The 21,032-nt window shown below is 44.5% G+C and overlaps 1 protein-coding gene across 9 annotated transcripts in view; it reads left to right on the forward strand.

Annotated features, from left to right (window-relative positions):
* The window catches only part of tnk2b (tyrosine kinase, non-receptor, 2b), a 135,502-nt gene that overhangs the window by 47,626 nt on the left and 66,844 nt on the right, over nt 1-21,032 (forward strand). The window contains exon 1 of one of the 9 annotated variants that reach the window (XM_085990069.1): nt 19,031-20,490. The exons of the other annotated variants lie outside the window; for them this stretch is intronic. The gene's annotated coding sequence lies outside the window, so the exon portion shown is untranslated. Of the gene's footprint in view, nt 1-19,030; nt 20,491-21,032 lie in introns of those variants that run through there. 9 annotated transcript variants of the gene reach the window in all.

Below are 21,032 nucleotides of genomic sequence, written 5' to 3' on the forward strand. Positions count from 1 at the left end.
GTTCAGTACCCGGTCCCTGCTTTCTCCCCATACCCCTTGATCCCTTTAGCCTTAAGAAATATATCCAACTCCTTCTTGAATATATTTAATGAATTGGCCTCTACTGCCTTCTGTGGTAGAGAATTCCACAGGTTCACCACTCTCTGGGTGAAGAAATTCCTCCTCATTTCTGTCCTAAAAGGCCTACCCCTTATCCTTAGACTGTGACCCCTGGTTCTGGATTCCCTGACCATCGGGAACTTCCTCCCTGCATCTAGTCTGTCCAGTCCTGCCAGAATTTTATAAGTTTCAATGAGATCCCCTCTCATTCTTTTAAACTCCAGCGAGCACAAGCCCAATCGACGCAATCTCTCCTCATACGTCGTTCCTGCCATCCCAGGTATCAGCCTGGCGAATCTTCGCTGAACTCCTTCCATGGCAAGAATATCCTTCCTCAGATAAGGCGACCAAAACTGCACACAATACTCAAGATGTGGTCTCACCAAGGCCCTGTACAACTGCAGCAAGACATCCTTGTTCTTGTACTCAAACCCTCTCGCTATGAAGGCCAACATAGCATTTGCCTTCTTAACTGCCTGCTGCACCTGCATGCTTACCTTCAGCCACTGGTGCACAAGGACACCCAGGTCTCGTTGCACTTCCCCTTCTCCCAATCTATTGCCATTCAGATAATAATCTGCCTTCCTGTTTTTGACACCAAAGTGGATAACCTCACATTTATCCACGTTATATTGCATCTGCCATGCTTCTGCCCAATCAGCCAACCTGTCCAAATCATCCTGGAGTTTCTCGGCATCCTCCTCACAGCACACACGCCCACCCAGCTTTGTGTCGTCTGCAAATTTGGAGATATTACATCTAGTTCCCTTGTCCAGATCATTAATATATATTGTGAATAGCTGGGGTCCAAGGACCGATCCCTGCGGTACCCCACCAGTCACTGCCTGCCACTCGGAAAGCTGTCCAGGAGATCACATGGACCAAGTGTTATCTGTAAAACCACTTACCTTGTATATGATGTGATCTTTAGATTTGCCATCCATTTCAGAACAGGAGGATGACAAACTCTGAATTTCCCAGATGATTACTGAGATCTGTCCCAAGTGCTTCAGAAGCAGTAAAGATTGTGGATGAGTGCGCCAGCAGCCAATGTTGGCCTGTTTTGTTAACCGGTTGCATAATCAAAAATATTTAGCCAGAGGAGGCGTTGAATAGTCCACTTCAAGAGATGATTGCTCATGACCACTCCGTTTCCTGCTGGGTGGACTGCAATTAGCGCAGTATTTTTGACTGTGTACCGTTGTTTGTGTAGAATGTGAGATAACAAACTTGGTTGATGCTCGCAAAATCAAACTCATTTGCACAGTGCGAAATGTGCCACAGAGAGAGCACAGCTTCTTAAAGCCATTTTACAGAACAGTAACAGCACTGTGCTTTTGGAGGGAAAACACTTTACTCCCAGCTGCATCATTCATACTTCAAGATGGCCTGTACAAAAGTGGATTATGTTCTAGCAAGTTCAGTGCCTCGTCTTAAAAGCTGAAGTAGAGAGAAAGATGAAATCCTTGTGTTTGCACTCTTGTACACGGATTTCCTTTATTGAACTGGACCAGTCTGTACTCTGTGGCTAAAGCTCGTGTTATGTTGTCACGCCAATGGCGGTTTTAGCGAGTGAGCACATCTGGGCTTAAAGTGGCTCTTCCACTCATCCATAGTCAGTGTAGTATTATGACTAATTAATTATGTTCAAGTGCTAACTGTGATTGAGCCCTATAGTGTAAGTTTTTGTCCCAAAGGTTAAAGAACTGACTGTGAGTGGGTTATAGGCTAAGAATATTCCACATTCGATTTCATGTCTGTTTTTTGAGGGGAGTTTGGTAGGCTATTTATTATTTACAGCTTAAAAAGTGCTGTCAGTATTTGTTCTAGCATGTCCCTTGTACAACATTAATTTAAATGGCAGGAAGCATTTGTGGGGGCTGATTTCTCCAGACTCTGTTCTGTTAATCTGCTGATTTTGCCCATTGTAGACTTACTTTCCTCTGGATTGTCCTCTGCAATTGGGTGGAATAGCAACAGAAAACAACAAAATCGGGCTGCAAGGGTTACCACTACCTCCCTGTCCTGAGCTTCACTTCTCTCACCCTCATCCCCACTGCTGGCCTCCCCTTTCTGGCCTGCTACATATAAATGATGATGGTGGGAAGGGGCAGGGCTCAGCTTCCTGGCAGGTTTTTCTCCCATGTGCTCTCTAGCCGCCACTCCCTGTGTATCTTTAATGCGGATGAATGCTTTGAATAAAATGCCTTTATGGTAATGTAGCCCCACATTGCAATTTTGCACCACTCCTTTCATTATTGTGGAAACAATTCAATTATATATGTCTATCATGCAATGAACAGCACATGTAACAAATCTTATAATTAGACTTTGGTCAGTACTTCTGTCGGTTCTTATCAAATTAATAGTTAACTGTTCACTAGACTGGTTCCTGGGAGGAGTGGATTGCCCTGTGAGGAGAGATTGAGTAGACTAGGCCTATATTCCTTAGAGATTAGAAGAATGAGAGGTGATCTCATTGAAACATATAAAATTCTTAAGGGGCTTGACGGGGTTAATGTTGGGAAAATGTTTCCCCCTGGCTGGGGAATCTAGAACACAGGGTCACCGTCTCAAAATAAGGGGTCGGCCATTTAGGACTGAGATGAGAAATTTCTTCACTTAGAGGGTGGTGAATCTTTGGAATTCTCTACCCCAGGAAGCTGTGGATGCTCAGTCGTTCAGTATATACAAGACAGAGGTCGATAAATTTTTGGGAACGAAGGGAATTAAGGGATATGGGGATAGTGCAGGAAAGGTGGAGTTGAGGTAGAAGATCAGCCATGATCTTATTGAATGGCGGAGCAGGCTTGAAGGGCCAAATGGCCTACTCCTGCTCCTATTTCTTATGTTCTTATGTTAAAATCACAACTCCATGCCAAAATCACAACTCCATGCCAAAATAGAAGTGTCCTACTGCCACCCCAACTGAGCTCATTGTGGATGAGCTTTTAACCCTTGTTCTGAGTCACCAGAATGAGGAGCATATGGAAGTGGGTCATTTGAAAAAGCTGCTGTTTTTCACACAAATCAAATGAAGTTCACTGCCAGCTGACTCTTGTAAAGCATCAGTAGGAGTCGTGCCGAAATCCACAATCCTGAATAAGTTAGAGCTGTATGCTGTACAGAGTTGTTTTCTCTGTGATCTGTAATATTCAACAGTATGTGTCCACAAGGATCACTAGGATATTGCACCAATAATGAACCATTCTGTTCTCATGCTCTCAGGTTGAATTTTAATCAGTTTGTAAAGTTGGATACACAGCTTCCCCTTCCTGTTTGCGTGACTTTTGGCTTCATTTTCCCAGAAAGACCGTTCGTTACAAACAGTTCAGTTGTATCAAGCTTGTGAAGGACTTTCTCACGAGTGAAAGAGTGTCTGTTTTTAGTTCAGTAGTACCTTGCATGAAATTCTGTTTTATGCATATTGAAGGGCTAGAATTTAAAATTCTTATGAAATGCTCTGCTTTTATTGGTGATGATCAAAAGGAATATTGTGGTCCTAATGATTTTCAAGTGCTTTAAAGAATTCCACCTGCCATATTTGCTGTATTGACCAGCATGGCAACACTGGTGGAACACAAATAGGTTTCAAAGAGACGGTCTGTCTGACAAGTTTTCCGAATTTGACTCAGTGGTAGCACTCTGGCCTCTGAGTCAGATGGTCGGGTGTTCAAGCCCCACTCCAGAGACTTGCGCACATAATCTAGGCTGGCACTTCAGTGCAATACTGAGGGAGTGCTGCGTGTTGGAAGTGGCGTCTTTCGGATCAAATCATAGAATAGTAAGAGGGCATAAAATATCCCATGGCACTATTCGAAGATGATGTCCTGACCAACATTTATCCCTCAACCAACACCTGAAACAGATCATCTCATTGCTGTTTGTGGGACATTGCTGTGCGCCTATTGGCTGCCTCATTTCCTAGATTGCAACAGAGACCACACTTCAAACTACTTAATTGGCTGTAAAGCGCTTTGGGATATCCTGAGGTGCTATATTAATGCAAGTTCATTTTTTCTTTACAATATTTACACCTGTGAAATGGAGCAACTTTCACAGAGAGAATGATTGCTTTCCCCCACTAAATAGGCCAGTTAATACTGACCGAGCTGGCCGAGTCCTGAAGGACTTAGCTGCCAGTCTGGGCCTGCGACAGGTGGTGAAAGAACCAACATGACGGAAAAACCTACTTGACCTCGTTCTCGCCAGTCTACCTGTCGCAGATGCATCTGTCCATGACAGGAGTGGTAGCAGTGACCACTGCACAGTCATTGTGGAGACGAAGTCCCGTCTTCACATTGAGGACACCCTCCATCGTGTTGTGTGGCACTACCACCGTGCTAAATGGGATAGATTCAGAACAGATCTAGCAGCTCAAAACTGGGCATCCATGAGGCGCTGTGGGCCATCAGCAGCAGCAAAATTGTATTCCACCACAATCTGTAACCTCATGGCCGGGCATATCCCTCACTCTACCTTTACCATCAAGCCAGGGGACAAACCCTGGTTCAACAAGGAGTGTAGAAGAGCATGCCAGGAGCAGCACCAGGTGTACCTAAAGATGAGGTGCCAACCTGGGGAAGCTGCAACACAGAGGACTACATGCATGCTAAAAAGCGGAAGCACATGCTGTAGACAGGGCTAAGCGATCCTACAATCAACAGATCAGATCAAAGCTCTGCAGTCCTGCCACATCCAGTTGTGAATGGTGGTGGACCATGAAACAACTAACTGGAGGAGAAGGATCCATGAATATTTCCATCCTCAATGATGGTGGAGCCCAGCACGTGAGTGCAAAAAACCAGGCTGAAGCATTTGCAACCATCTTCAGCCAAAAGTACCGAGTGGATGATCCATATCTACCTACTCCTGAGGTCCCCACCATCGCAGAAGCCGATCTTTAGCCAATTCGATTCACTCCACGTGATATCAAGAAATGGCTGACCGCACTGGATACAGTGAAGGCTATGGTCCCCGACAACATCCCAGCTATCATGCTGAAGATTTGTGCTCCAGAACTAGCCGTGCCTCTAGCCAAGCTGTTCCAGTACAGCTACAACACTGGCATCTATCCGACAATGTGGAAAACTGCCCGGGTATGTCCTGTCCACAAAAAGCAGGACAAATCCAATCCGGCCAATTACCACCCCATCAGTCTACTCTCAGTTATTAACAAAGTGATGGAAGGTGTCATCAACAGTGCAATCAAGCAGCACTTACTCACCAATAACCTGCTCACTGATGCCCAGTTTGGATTCCCTCAAGACCATTCGGCTCCCGACCTCATTACAGCCTTGGTCCAAGCATGGACAAAGCTGAATTCCAGAGGTGAAGTGAGAGTGACTGCCCTTGACATCAAGGCTGCATTTGACAGAGTGTGGCATCAAGGACTCCTAGTCAAACTGAAGTCAATGGGAATTGGGGGAAAACTCTCCACTGGCTGGAATCATACCTAGCACACAGAAAGATGGTAGTGGTGGTTAAAGGTCAATCATCACAGCCCCAGGACATCGCTGCAGGAGTTCCTCAGGGTAGTGCCCTTGGCCCAACCATCTTCAGTTGCTTCATCAATGATCTTCCCTCCAACATAAGTTCAGAAATGGGGATGTTCGCTGATGACTGCACAGTGTTCAGTGCCATTCACAACTCTTCAGATAATGAAGCAGTCCATGCCTGCATGCAGCAAGACCTGGATGACATTCAGGCTTGGGCTGCTAAGTGGCAGGTAACATTCGTGCCACAGAAGTGCCAGGCAATGACTATCTCCAACAAGAGAGTGTCTAACCACCGCCCCTTGACATTCAACGGCATTACCGCCACCAAATCCCCACCATCAAATTCCTGGGGGTCACCGTTGACCAGAAACTTAACTGGACCAGCCACATGAATACTGAGGCAACAAGAGCAGGTCAGAGGCTAGGTATTCTGCAGTGAGTGTCTCACCTCCTGACTCCCCAAAGCCTTTCCACCATCTACAAGGCACAAGTAAGGAGCGTGATGGAATAGTCTCCAGTCGCCTGGAGGAGTGCAGCTCCAACAACACTCAAGAAGCTCGACGCCATCCAGGACAAAGCAGCCCGCTTGATTGGCACCCCATCCACCACATTAAACATTCACTCCCTCCACCACCGGCGTACCTGTGGCTGCAGTGTGTACCATCTACAAGATGCACTGCAGCAACTCGCCAAGGCTTCTTCGGCAGCACCTCCCAAACCTGCGACCTCCTCCACCTAGAAGGACGAGGGCAGCAGACGCATGGGAACACCACCACCTCCAAGTTCCCCTCCAAGTCATACACCATCCTGACTTGGAAGTATATCGCCGATCCTTCATCGTCGCTGGGTCAAAATCCTGGAACTCCCTCCCTAACAGCACTGTGGGAGTACCTTCACCACACGGGCTGCAGCGGTTCAAGAAGGTGGCTCACCACCACCTTCTCGAGGGCATTTAGGGATGGGCAATAAATGCTGGCTTTGCCAGCAACGCCCACATCCCATAAAAACAAATTTTAAAAAACGTAGATAAAGGCAGATGATGCTGCACAGTCTTAATAAAGCAATATTGGCCCAGAAATTCGGGTCGGGGGCTTCCCACGGGTGCAAGCCTCCGGCCTGCACTTACCTAGCGCGTCGGCCATTGAGCTGTGGGCCCGCATAGGATTCCGATCCTCTGCCTCCTTCAACTGCCGGCGCGCAGTACTTGCGTATCCCAGGGGCGCAGTGAGTTCGATGCGTCCCCTGGGATCACGTGGGCCATGGAGAGCCAATGGTAGCAGGGAATGCTGCATTCATAAGTTTGACAGGAAGAGCTGTCAAACCTATAAATACTATAAGCCCCAAAACATCACTAAAACTTCAAATACATTTTTAAAAAAATCACATTTTTAAAATAACTATAATTTACATGAAATAACTATTTTAAACAATAATTTCAATTTTTGAAAAAGTTAATTACATTTTCTAACGGGGCTAAAAATAAACTTACCTTTCTTTAAAGTATTTTAAAATAAACCTGTGGAAAAAATGTTTTAATTTGAATTAATTCACCACTTACCTGGTTAAAAGCAGGCCTTGCGCCTGCTTTTTAAAAGTGTAACTGCTGGAGACTTGCCCTCCCGGAGAAACCTGCAAAAAAATGTAAGTTCAATGCGCACGTGCTGCCTCTCCGGTGCACGCGTTCCACCTCTGAACCCCTTTTTTCAGGGGAATGGAAGTTCCGGTTTCCCGCGCATGCACGAAACCGGCACTTTTGTTGGGCCTACGCGTGAGTACCCTGTGCGTACTCACACGTTGGGACCCGAATTTCTGGGCCATTAAAATTAGTCTCATAAAATTAAACAAGAAAGATCTCTGATCTGACAGAGAATCCACCTTCGTTGTTTACGGTTTCTTGTCGCACTTCATGTTTTAACTGATGAAAGTACTATTGCAAATCATTACTTTAGTCATTTATACAGTTGGTTGCCAATGACTTATTTGTATTGATAGATCTGATTTGACTAAACTAGTTTGATTTAACGTCGTGTAAATTTTAATCCGATATGTTCATTTGATGCAACACCTTTGATTCTTTTCTCTCTCCCAATCCTAATCCTAACCCGCTCCCACGCAGCATAACTAATCATCCGCAGTGTATGAATATTACAGTTTTTATGCCTTGGGATGCAAGTTTGCGCTGCAGCAGCAGCAACTTTGCTGCCCCATAGGACCCGCCTGGAAAGTCACTGCAGTCCACCCACTGTTCTTCGTCATGGCTGCAGGTCGTACCTGATGCTGCTGCTGCTGCACCTGCCTCATTCCAGTACTGGACTGTGCTGCAAGTGAGAAAGTAGGAATTCCTTCCATTAATTATTCTGAAACTCCCGTGTGCAGCATAGAGTCCCATCCCAAAGAGAAGGAGCAATGTAGGCTAGGATCTGTTTGCTGGCACCGGTGGTAAGGCATGTCCAGGAGGATGAGTGCCTCTGTGAACTGGCCGGAGGGGGAGTGTACCTCTGAGAGAGGGGAGGGGTTGGAGAGAGTGTGTCTCTGAGAGAGTAGGCTTTGGAAAGTGTTTCTGAGAGGGGGAGAGTGACGCTGTAAGAGGGAGAGGGTATTGGAGACAGAGGGGGCGATTTTCTCACTGGAGGCGAGATGGAGGCGGGTTTCGGTTTGGGTGGGTTTGAAACCCGCCTCCACTGATAATTTTCAAAAAATTGTGATTTTCCCCCGATTGGCCACTTGATTTCAGAGGTGTGGGATGCCCTTGGTCAATTAGTGATTTGGGACTGAAACTCACCTCTGTCGACAGCACTTTTCCAGCCTGATTTTATGGCTTCTTGCTCCCTTGGCTCATTCCACAGGATTTCTGCCTATCCTGCACTACCTGCAACATATTCTGAGAAACCACTATGTCCAATTCCAAGGCAAGGGCCTCCCCGAGGTTCTCGGATGAGGCGCTGCAAAGGTTGTTTGAGGGGGTGACAGCTAGCATGGAGGTGCTCTTCCACTCATCTGGGAGGAAGAGGCCTGCCAAAGAAACCTCTGTGGGTACAGCTGGCAAGGAATATAAGCGCCAGATCTGTGTGCAGATTGAGAGAATGTTTGTGTATTGATGAAATGCCATCCCTGTTGGAAAGCATTAAAATGATTTGAAGCCAAAATGTTGGCGTTATGGCATCTGTTCTTTCGCCTTAGGCAGCTCCACATTGCGGCGTCTGCCACACTTGCTTTGTCAGGTTGGTGGCCTGAGTGAAAGGAGGCCGAGAGCCAAGTCCATTGTCAATGATGTCCTAAGAGGGAGCCAAGGACATGTGCCAACTTGGGCAACCTATGCAAATCTGGCCAGGATAAGCTCATCCCTTGTATCCCGGGCAGCCATGTGCTCGCGTGGTGCCGCTGGTCGATACACCGGTGCTCTGACACCCTCCTGCTCCTCCTCCTCCTCCTCCTCCAGACCCCCCTCCTCCTCATCTGAGGAGGGCTGGAACTGAGCCGCTTGCTCATCAGGAAGCTGCAAGCCACAACGCTGTGTGATGTTGTGCAGTGTACAACAGACCACGACCATTCTGGAGACCCTGTATGGTGTATACTGCAGGGCTCCACCTGATCGGTCAAGGCAACAGAAGCGCACCTTCAACAGCCCAGTGGTTTGCTCTATGATGGACCTGGTTGAAGTGTGGCTGGCGTTGTAGTGCTCTTCAGCCTCGTTAGCTGGCCTCCTGATCGGCGTCATTAGCCACTTCTTCAGGGGGTAGCCTTTGTCACCAAGGAGCCATCCGTTAAGTTGGTTTGGTGGATTGAAAAGTGGAGGAACACTAGAGTGCCGCAGGATGAAAGAGTCATGGCAACTTCCACAGAACTTGGCGCAAACATGCAGGACCTCCTTCTTGTGGTTACACACCAGCTGAAAGTTGAGGGAGTGGAAGCCCTTTTGGTTGACAAAGATAGCTGGGTTGTGATGGGTGCCCTAAGGGCCACGTGTGTGCAGTCTATGACGCCCTGCACCATTGGCATGCCTGCCATATTTGCAAATTCAACCGAACGGGCGGTTAAACTTGCTTGATCCCTTGTGAATTGGGTGTAATTGTGGGCCTTAGCAAAAAGGGCATTGGTAACCTGTGTGATGCAACTGTGGGCGGCCGACTGGGAGCTGCCGCTGATATCTGCTGATGATCCCTGGAAGGAGCCTGAGGCAAAGAAGTTGAGTGCGGTGGTGACTTTGACAGCCACTGGTAAGGGGTGTCCACCCGTTCCTCTGGGCACCAGGTCTTGCTGCAGCAAGCCGCTGATCTCTCGGACAACCTCTCGCGAAAGTCTCGGCCTCCTTTGGCACTGCTGCTCACTCATGTTCAGGTAGCTCACCCTCTGTCTGTGAACCCTCTGTCGGGGGTATCTCCTGTGGCGAGGTGCCTTCTGCCCTGTGCAGGTGGCTGAGCAGGAGGTTGGGGCTCCTGCTGGTGTTGCTCCTGAGCTGCCTGAGCAGGAGGTTGGGGTTCCTGCTGGTGTTGCTCCTGAGCTGCCTGGTTCTGCTGCTGCCCTGGATGGCCTTCATCCTCATCTGAGGTCCATGCAGAAAGAAAACGAGTGATTCCCATGCTGCTTGCAGATGCCTCCTTTGGGGAAGCGCTCATTGCAAGTGGGGAGAGGGTCTTCCAAGGAGGTCCCACAGTTGATTGATTCAAGCTGCAGCACCTCCGACTTCGGAAGGCCTTCTAAAAGTGCTCAGAGACCTTTTAAAGCCCAGGTCTGGCACCTGCAAGTAATCCTTGCTGCAATAAATGATGTCTCGTTCGACCTGCAGCTGTGAGGAGGACACCCACAAGTCAACCCACCAGGTTTACTTGGCGTGGTTCAGGAGGTGCGTGGAGCACGCTGAAATCCTTGAAAAATCATGAGGGCCTCTCAAAATAGGCTTAGGAAGGCCCTTAATAAGCATTTAATGATGACAAGTATCTCTATAGCCAGCTGGAGGCTGGTCCGTTTCCCGACCTCCAAAACCGGCACCGGCAAAATCCCGCGGAGGCGGGTTCCGAACCCGACGTCTTTGAATCTGATATTCCCGTCTCCAAACCCGCCTCCTCCAACGGCAGAAAATCGCCCCAGAGTGTCTGAGTGAGGCAGAGTGTCTCTGCGAGAGGGGAGAAGTAGCTTTTATTGAAGCGATGGTCTGGTTCGTCTGTTGAACATGGCTAAACCCCAATGGCACTTATTTTGCCTTTTTTTTAACATTAAAAATCTAGCAACTGTGAAGTAATGAACTGCTAAATATTAACCAGAATAACCCTTTTTTTAAAGTAAAAGATCAAAATGTTCCAGGGAGCATGTCCTGGGCCTCACTGGACATTCACTGCCATTGAACATGTTGGTGGGGGAAGGGCAGCGGCAGTATTTGGAATTAGTGCATACAATTCTACATTTGCTATCTATGACCCTGCTCACCAAATATTTGATAATACCTCAGCTACTAATACATCCGCCAGTAGAATCTGATGCCTCCTGCTTTAAATAGTAGTCTTGTAAATCCATTTATCAGCAGCAGTAGGCGAAACGACAGCACACAGTTGATTCAGTGTCATGACTTGCAACTCCATTTCAGCTCTTACTGGAGCCTGTCTGAGCATGGGATGGAGGTAGGATTTGTACAGGTCAACAATCAGGACACAGCATTGCTGCTCCATATGGGTGGGTTCCGTGTTCAGTCTACACAGTCAGAGAAACTATGGCAAAAACCATCAGCAGTATTTGAGGTAGTGATGGACTAAAGAGCTGAATCTGTGATCTTCAAGCAGAAACCCATGTTTGAAGATTCTGCTGTTTAATGTGAATTTAATTGATTAGAATTGACTCCTATTCCGAAACATTATAAAGAGGCAGTATCTCCAGTTACTGGTGCTTGTTGGAGCTCCCTTGTTTGATACTGTAAAGCTGTCGCACGGTGAATAAAAAGTTTGTATAGAAAGTAGAGACATGAATGGGGATTAGAAGAATCAGTACTTGTGGACAGTCAGCTTTGGATATCATTCCCCATTCACAACATCACTCCAGGGGAACTTTCTGCAGACGGTGTCTGAGCACCAGATTTACATAAAATATAGAAATGAGAACACCGCCAGTACTAGTAATTATGTATATGTGACAGGATTGGGGCAATTGAATTAACGTCTCCTTTAAACTTTTTAAATCGAGCTCTGAAAGGTTCATTACTAATTTCAACACACTCATTGCCTCTTTTTTACTTTTAAATCATGAGTTTCTGCTCTCACTAGTATAGTTGATAGTATTCTTGCATTTTTTGACATTAAGTACGTTTTTTTTAAGTAAATGTTAGCCTGCCATTAACACGTTCCTAAGTTGGATATAAATGGGATCTAATACAAAGGGGTCAGCCTTGGAGGAACCATTAAACAATTTCCTGAATCAATAAAAGGTCTTTGCGAGGCTCATGCTGTGACCAGGGGTCAGTCTGGAGGCATCACGCTGTCTGACTCCTTCACCGGGTCGCACAGTAATTTCAAGCTAGGCAACATTTTAGGCAGGAGGAATATTTTGGGATGGGGGTTACTGTTCTCGAAGGCTCATGGACTTGATTGACCTGGTTGCTTGGTGAACCTGCACTATATTTGCCTGACTAAAATATTATAAATCGTTAGCTTGTATCTCAGAATATGTGTTGCACTGATGATCAAGTGATTTGGTGATATGGAGTAGGAAATTTAACAAGCACATATTTGTATCCAAATTTGAATGTGACCAAATTTCAGTTTTTTGATCATTTAGAATATTTTGTTATTCAAATTAATTAAACGCTTCACACTGTTGTACACTTTTCAGTTTTCTGATGTGAAATTTGCAGTGGGTAGTCAGTGTGTGAGGGGTTAAAGGTCAGCACTTCATCTGTCACATAGTAAAAAGATTTATGTTTCTGAAAGCTCTGGTGTTAAAGCAGGGAGATATGTATTGTTCCTGTTTTGTAAAGAGTCTGGGTATAGATCGACTGTGAAGTTGCACAAAGACCGCTGCTGAATACAAAGTTTTTTGCCTGCAGTGATCCACAACTCGGGACCCATTCCGGAGGTTGGTGAGCAGGCCGAGCTGCCTTCCTGACCCCTGAGCACCAAGAACAATTAACACGTGAAAGAGGAGGAAAGGAAGTGAAGATTGCCATCGTCTCTTAAACTCAGGCTACAGGAACCAATTAGGAATGAATGAGCTGAGGCTGGGTTACCAGCATCTGAAAAGGGTCTCACTGCTTCTTTTGTTCCTGAGCAGACACAGTTCCTCAGAAGGACCTCTGTGGGGACTTGGGAGAAGAGGGAAGTGTTTTGTTTGGAGTGAAGGGCAAATTTTCTTTAGTAATGCTCTTCTTCCGATAATGCTTGCAGAGTTTTCTGATCCAGCGTTTTGTTTTGTCGTTTCGGCTGCCTGCCTTGCACTCAATCACCTTTAAAGGAACACTGTTCCCTTTTCCCCCACCTGCCTGGAGTCATAACGACATGTTTACAGAAACAAATGAAGGCGGCATAATTTCTGAGATGAAGATTGATCTGACCTTTAGGAATGTAGGAACAAGAGTAGGCCATTCATCCCCTTGAGCCTGCTCTGCCATTCAGTTAGATCATGGCTGATCTGTACCTCAACTCTATTTACCCACCTTCGCTCCATATCCCTTGATACCCTTACCTAACGAGAACCTATCGATTTCTGTTTTTCACTGCAATCTACCTAATTTCAAGTCAGTTTAAGTAAAGTGCCTTCACCTTTATGGGTCTTTGCACCAATGTAGATTGACTGAATTTGCTTCTTAAAAACAGGTGGTGTGGATCCTTCTCTGTATCCAGGTATTAAATTGTCCATGCAAACCCCTAATTTGGGCAGAGAAGTGATGTGTACTGAACCAAAAGGTCTGATTTGAAAGAATTCAACCTTACGGACTTGTCCCTGAGCCAGATTTATGCTGAGTTTGAGTGAATTCTCAAAACTTGATGAATCCTTTCACACGTGCATTTTACATTTGCGAAAGGTTGGTTTGTTTTCTAAGTGGGTTCGGGAAGTTGTAGTTTGATCTTAAATTGAGTAACCTGCTCAGTTAAGACTGAATTAAAGAAAGTTAGGCCACTTGGTTATTGTTTAAAAATCAATGTTTTTTGGTGGTTAAAAGTGGTTTCCAGACTTTTCTATATGGGGACCTTCTGCACAATTGACACACTTCCCCGTCTTCTGAAAAACCGTGTCAGCGAGCCAAGAAAAACCCAGTGCTATCATTGCAGCAAAAGATTTTCCTCTGAAATTTTTGCTGGGGTTTGCCGGGTGTCCCACCATAATTTCAGCCGCACCCCGAGGGGGGAGGAAACAGTGTAAATAGCTTAAAAATGGCTGTATCTCCAGGATTTCTGCAATGTTACAGCAGGACATCTGGAGAACCAGGCAGAAATTCCAGCCCTTTATTATTATCCAGCAACAAAAAGAACATGTTAGTAAATCAAAAATCACGGCAATTGGATGATGACCTTTTGGACTTGGAGGGGGGGGAGAGTGGGGTCACTTAACTCTCTCCCTAGAGTCTAGGGACCCCAATTTGAAAACCTATTGTGTAAAACAGATTATCTTCACAAAGTTATTTTATGAGAAGATTGTACTTTTAAAATCATTAAATAAAGTGTATTCTCCTCTATGAAAATGAACGCACTGGAGCACATCCCCACCATTGGTGGATATTGAAGAGTAAGGCTCCACAGATTCACCCTTCCTGTCTCCATCTTCCTCAATTCATCTTTTCTACTTTGTTTTACAATTGGTTCACAGGACAACTAAAATCAGTACTGACTTATGAATCAGTGGCTTTAATTAGTAAATACACAGGGGTCCAGCAAGAGTTATTGACCTACTGGCTGGGTTTACTAATGGATTCTAGGCGAGCTGGAGGAGCTTTCTTCAACTTCATCTTCAAATTGGCTAATTAGCCTCTCGCAGGGTTCGGCTAATATATACAGCACTTGGAAGTGTGACGCATGCAAAGCAAAAGAAAAGAAGTATTAAGATAGTCTTTTTGGATGTCGGCCTCAGCTTTATGTCAGGCTTGCTGCTGAATGCCGTGCCCCACTCTGCGGGAAACTACAGGTGCAGACAATCCAATAAAAAAAGCATCTTTACTGCACTACCAGTTGAAACATTCAGTGAAATGAAGTGTTTACTTTGAGGATACTCTGTCAATAGTACTCTCGGCCCCTCTCATCACAAGTAAATATCCCATTGATCTGTATGTTAATATTTAAATTAGTAAGTATTAATTGCCCAGTTTATTTGGATCCATTCTGGTTATTAATCCTCAAGTTTCCTACATCCATCTCGGGTTTTGTGTTCCCATGTCTGAATGGTGGATGCTATCTTTGACAAGGATTTCAGTCTTTATATTTGCTTAAGCATTGTTCCTGGATACAGTATTTGAAATTCAGTGTGATTTATTTTCTGACATTGGTCAGGCTAGGAACATTTTCATTGTACATGTACAAGGAAAACTCTGCTCCAGATTACAATTCTCAGCTGTTTGAAGCTAAATTCAAAAATCATGAGCAGCCCTGTCGACTATTTTATGCATTGGAGAAGTCCAAGTTTTGTCCAGTACTCAGTCTGCTCTCCTTGTTCTTAGTGGCCAAATCGTGGTATCTGCACTTCAAATATTCCAGGAAAGGGAGAGTTGTCACCAGAGCTGCTGGGACAGGTTGCTAGAAAGACCTGGTTGGGAGCAGGACACTGGACTCATTAGAGATGTTTTTACATTGTGCTAATGCCACTGGATTCCTAAAGCCTGGGTGTTGTGCAGTCGGCTGCGAGCCAAATTTAAAACTACCAAGACTAACTAAGACTGATGGCCCGGAAGTCCAGCTTAAAATGGATCTTCACAGCCGCTGACCTTGGCGTACCTGGCAGTTTTACATTTGATTTGTAGTTGGCTGCACAAGATTGTCACTTTGGGAATCGAGTGGCACTAACGAGTGCCTTGCAATATAAAAAAAGTGCCTTTAAAAACAAATGGATGCTGTAATGGGAAAGACAGTCGGTCTCACCAAGGACTTTTATAACCCTATTATTATGGCTCTAATTTTATACTGAATAGTCTGGACAGTAGAGCCCAGGATCTTGTTTGCTTTAGCTGCAGCCACCTGACATTGAGTTTAAACCTTTAGGGAATGGTCATTGACTACTCCCAAGTGTCTCTCCCTTCCTGTCACCTTTAACCCACCCATGTTGTAGTCCCCATCAAATTATGTTCATAATTTCACAATTATCTACATTGAAGGATATTTGCCAGTCTTGCACCCACTTCCACAATCTATCCAAATTCATTTGTAATCTATATCCTTATTTTAATGTCCTTGCTCTACTGCACAATTTAGTTTAATTAGTAAACTTAATAACTGCTATCTATGCCCTGCTCTATATTGTTAATAAACGTCATACACAGGAGGGTATCCAGCACAGAACCGTGGGGGCACCTCACTAGTGACCTGCTAGTGGAGAGTAGCCCTATTTAAAATCATCCATTGTCTGCATTCCTTTAGCCAATTTGTGATCCTTCTTGCAATATCCTCCTTGACGTTAGGGGTTTGATTTTAACACAGAGTCCCTCCTGTTGCACTTTATTGGAATTTCTTGTTTGCTGGTCTTTAAATCAACACTTCTTTCAACCAGTTTGCTCTGTCCTTTGATGAATGTTTCTGGCACCAGTTTTCCATAGTGCACCAGTTTCCTCTCATACATTTTGACACCTGCAAACATAGCGCACTTTCTAATTCACAGTATTATAATTAACACTGGATATAGTTAATGTCTTATATTCTTCAAGCAAATTTGGATATTTTATTATTTTAGTTTGGTGCAGAAAAAGGTTACTAGATTAAAGCCTGGTTTCCAGCCCTGGCCTTGTGCCTGTAAGAGAATGGCTGTTTAAAACAAGTGACTGTTTAAAGCAGAAGACGCTTTCTGTCCTAGTCACAGAAACCTTTAGGCTGGCCCAGGGGTTGACCTTTACTGTGGCTCTTGTGTGTTCAGTATTTGGGTTGCTGACGAGGCGCGATCTAACGGACCTTTCCATAGCATGTCTGAAACTTAAACCCTGCATCCTGCTGTGTGTCAGCTTGTGTGGATTTCAAGATCCTTAAATTTATAGAAGCAGGTGATTTACTCCAGAGTCTGGTTACAGGGAGGTGACATTTACTCCAGTTGTAGCATCATGTCAGGCCATCGGCTTCATCCTTTCCTTCCTCACAACTCCTTTTCCTCTTCCCTCCCCACCCTTCTCCTTCCCATTTTGTCAGCGCAGAATGCTCACTAATGCATTCTCTTGTGGGGAGGGTGCATAACTGCTGCTAACAGCACTCTGGGTTTATTTGGTAGGAGGAGCAGTTCTGAATAAGGCAAAAAGGGCTATTATGACTTTTATTCTCAAGGCTCCTTACCCCCTCCCCTTCCTTCCTGCTGAGAAGTAGTAACTCACTGTTCTGCAACTGCTCTCTAACATTTTTAAACTATGCACTCTTGTGTGAAATGAAGTTCCTGATCTGTTCCTCAAGACACTTATGTTCCAGCACAAAAGATGTTTAGATATTCAGCAATGTGATTTTTTTTTCTCCACTTAACATCTACTTTTGTACATTGAAAAATCAAACCTAAAGTCCAGATTGATGATGTATGCAAAAGGTTTTACAAAAATAACTATCAATAGTTCTAACATATGCACAATTTTACTTTGGAAAATTGGCACAAAACACATTTATGCAACGGATAGGAAGAAAAATATAAAATGCTAGAAATTCAAAGAAGAATTATTCTGCTAATTCTGGAACTGCAGAAAGTTTCCTTATTTTATTTTGGTGCATGTCTTTGTTCTGCAGGCTACAAAGGGTTAATGCAGATTAAGGCTCAGTTCCCTGGCCATGTGTATTTAAGAGGATGTTTGTTGAAGACAAATGACTGTTTAATGTTTCAAACCATCTGGGTCTGTCAGGATCTGAAAAGAGGAGATAGATTGTAGTCTTTCCTTTTTTCAGATGCTCACAGACATGCTGTTATTTCCAGCATTTTCTGTTTTTATTCTGTTGTGTATTGTGAGTGCAGGTTATTGTTGATGAGATGTTGCAGTACTGTATTACTGTTAGTAAGTCATAGTCATTTTAGGAATGTAGGACTTTACCACGCAGTGTTGCAATTTCTTGTGATGTAAACTATTACAATTTATAAACTATAATTAGCAGTGCTATCTGGCATCTTCCATCTGATTTGTGACAATTGACCAGAGTAATTGTGACTGATCAATAGGGAATGGGTGAGGAGAATAAATTAAACAATTTTTCTGGAACACCACCACCACATTTAGAGTTACTGTGGCAATTTACTGCTGATTCTGCAACTTTGAGGTTATTACCAGACTTGACTTTGAAGCTGATAGAAGTCACTGGTCTGCAGTAAAAACCGCTGGTCCACCACCGTAATAGAAAGTGCAAATGTGCTTATTGTACCTTGTCTTTACAAATGTTTGCTGAGGCAGCTTGAAAAAAGCCTGTGCAAGAAGCATCCTGTATGTGGGAGCTCAGCCCTCGGAACATGCGTTGGTGTTGGAATGTACTAACTGGTCTATTCACACTTCCACCCTTGTGTTGCTAAATGTGCTGCCTTTGGTCTAGCAGTATTGATTTTCAGCCCAGTGAATGATCATTCATTTTCTATTAAAGATGTTTTTCATATTGTCAATATTTTGCCAACTCCAGTGTGCTGCAGGTTCACTCTATACGACATTCAGCTGAATCAGCTCTCTTTTCTGAACCCCGTACACGGCCACAGATCCAGGCGTCCCTGTTGCATGGCAACAGGTGCAGGAACCCCGGTTACATGGCCACAGATCCAGGTGTCCCTGTTGCATGGCAACAGGTGCAGGAACCCCGGTTACATGGCCACAGATCCAGGCGTCCCTGTTGCATGGCAACAGGTGCAGGAACCCCGGTTACATGGCCACAGATCCAGGAACCCCGGTTACACGGCCACTAATATGAAGTAAAACTTACCTGAACCTACTCCTGAATTTTGCCGGTTAAGAGAGATTTCCGGTTATTTAGGTGCCGGTAAATCGAGAGTTTCCTGTATTTGCTGCAGCACAAACTTTCACACTTTGTGATCATAGAATCAGCTAGTTTACAGCACCAATGGAGGCCATTCGGTCCATTATGCTTGTGCTAGTGCTAGCTTTTCAAATGAAACTATCTACTCTAATGCCATTTCAGTGCTCTTTCCCCTTATCCTTTAATATTCTTCCTTTTCAAAAAGTTGCCCAGTCCACTGTTAAATGATGTTATAGACTACCTCAATTTCATCATCTAATAACCCTCCTTTTGAAAAAAGTACTCTAATTAAAATTACGATAAATATTTAGTGAGAGATGCAACCACTGACTTTTTATGGCACACTCCCCTGTTTGTCAGTTTGACTACCACTTTTATTAATCAGGTGAGAATGTTCCTTTAATACAATCCGAAGCATATAATGTTACGCTGATGTAATGTAAACTTGCAGGGCTACGGGGATAGAGCGGAGGAATGGGACTGACTGGATTGCTCTACAGAGAACCGACACGGACTCGATGGGCTGAATGGTCTCCTTCTGTGCTGTTATGACGCTATGACTGATGTTGGTCAACATATCATACAAGAGCTGCCTAGCATTTGAACTGTAGAAGTCTACCATTCTTGGTCCTGTTGTGTGGTACCAGTTGAAAGAAAGAAAAAGTTGTATCTGAAATGCCATTATTAACACAGCTTATTCTGTCGTATACCAACTCTATTGCACATGTAACCTGTATACTGGGTATTTTCGGCATACACGAGCTATATGGTATCACACACAAAATGGATTATCAGCTTTTAGCTAGTACGTGTTGTAGATTACGATATTGTCGCATCTCATTGCGCCTGTAGGCAGGGATGTTTGACAATGTGAATAAAGGTGGTGTTGTGATCAAGTGTATAATTAGACTGCTAATAGACCTAGGCCAGTGAGTCAGCCCATTCTGAATGACATATAACCACATTTTTGCCAAGATTTGCATAACATCAACATGTTGCCGTCCAAATTACTGTGTAATGTAATGGCAGGGACATTGTACAGTGGCCGGCTACTCTTTCGAACTTTATTCAAAGTCTGCTTACCCACTGCTGTCAGTCCTCACCATGGTGAGTAAATGCAACTGCAGAGAAAATAGAAGGGGGTTAAAAAGAGAATTTAAAAAAAAATATCAGTCGTCCTTTATGCAAGATCCAGCCGACTAACTGCAGGCTGGTAGCATGACTGTGGCAAAAGGATGACAGCCTTGGATTTGAGTCATCAGGCTGCCTGACCGACTTAGTCACCATGTTTGGGAATAACTTTCCCCATCCTTTGCTGGGCCAGTAGTTAGAGCAATGTGAGATGGGACATCCTATCTTAAGTGAGGGAGATAGGAAGGGGAAGTGTAAGGCACCTCTCGCTCCCTATTGCTGCCAGCCAGTCATAAAATAGAAGTAATTATGGAGAGGCCACACAAGCAGACCTCCTTGGATGAAAGCACAGGTTTCCAGAGAAACTAAGGTAAATATCAGGGAAGGAAAAATTGAAAAGCAGATTTTCTGAAGCCCAAAATCTGCTCTCCCAATCATTTTATTTGCCTTTACTGATGTGCTTTCTTGTAGTTATTTTACTTTTCTTTCATTGCAATTATTTTCTCCATCTCTTCAGTGTGAGAATAAAGGCACTAAGCAGTCTTAAAATGGCAAACTACCAAAACATCATATAGTGGCTCTCAGTGGTAACTTTGCTCGAGCACATTGGTTGGGTCTAATGGACAAGAAGATGCAGTGCAGCAGAGTGATGCTGACAGCTTCAGGTCAGATAAGTTGGACTTCAGTATTAACTTAGCTGTTGATTTTTTTCCTCTCTTTGGCTTGCTGTACTTTGCTTTCCCAACCATTCAGATCACTCTATATGATCCTGATGGAATGGTCATCAAATGTTTTAGTTTGTTAACCGGCTGGCGAGGATGAATACAATTTTTCCCCCCCGTGGTTGTGCCTTTATGGAAGTAATTCCTCTGATTATCACATGTGAATAACCCTTCATGCCACCAATCAGAGTATCATCTCTTGTGGCTCTGCCTGTGGCCCAAACAGTGTCTCCCTCCTGGCGGTAGGAGGATGTATGGTAATGAGTGGCCTTTACAGGGGGGAAAAAACAACCCTCTCAAAAAATATTTAAAGAAAAAGAAACACTCTGCAGCATAGCAGAAAATATGTAGTTTATACCATTTATGCCAACACCAACAAATGAAAAAAATGTGTTAGTCATAACTTTGGCTTGTTTTCCACAATGGAACATTTCTAACTGTAACAGCCAAAAGAAGCGTGGATCTAAGGTCCTAGGTTCTGTATT

Source organism: Somniosus microcephalus, chromosome 6, assembly GCF_052327205.1.
Source record: "Somniosus microcephalus isolate GS21.2 chromosome 6, FLI_Smic_1.0, whole genome shotgun sequence".
Lineage (NCBI taxonomy): Eukaryota > Metazoa > Chordata > Chondrichthyes > Squaliformes > Somniosidae > Somniosus > Somniosus microcephalus.